This window comes from Arachis ipaensis, chromosome B04, assembly GCF_000816755.2.
Source record: "Arachis ipaensis cultivar K30076 chromosome B04, Araip1.1, whole genome shotgun sequence".
NCBI classification, from domain to species: Eukaryota; Viridiplantae; Streptophyta; class Magnoliopsida; order Fabales; family Fabaceae; genus Arachis; species Arachis ipaensis.
The window spans coordinates 127,428,881-127,429,127 of record NC_029788.2 but is presented as its reverse complement, the minus strand read 5'-3'; positions in this window follow the sequence as shown (position 1 = coordinate 127,429,127).

The following is a 247-nucleotide window of genomic DNA, read 5'->3' as shown; positions in this document are numbered from 1 at the left end:
AAACATATTTTGTAATATTTTTTTTGAGTTATTGTTTATTGATGGTTTGAATTGTCTTACAATTTTAGCTGTCACTACAAATTTTTGCGACAGTTACCAAACTGTAGCCAATTTGAGTATTACTAGTACATTCAGCAACACTTTTAAAAATTAAAATGAAGACAATAATGTGCTAATATTTTTCTTTTGTAAATTTTTTTTCTGTCTTTATAATAATATGTGAAATATTAGAAGATAATACTTTTGT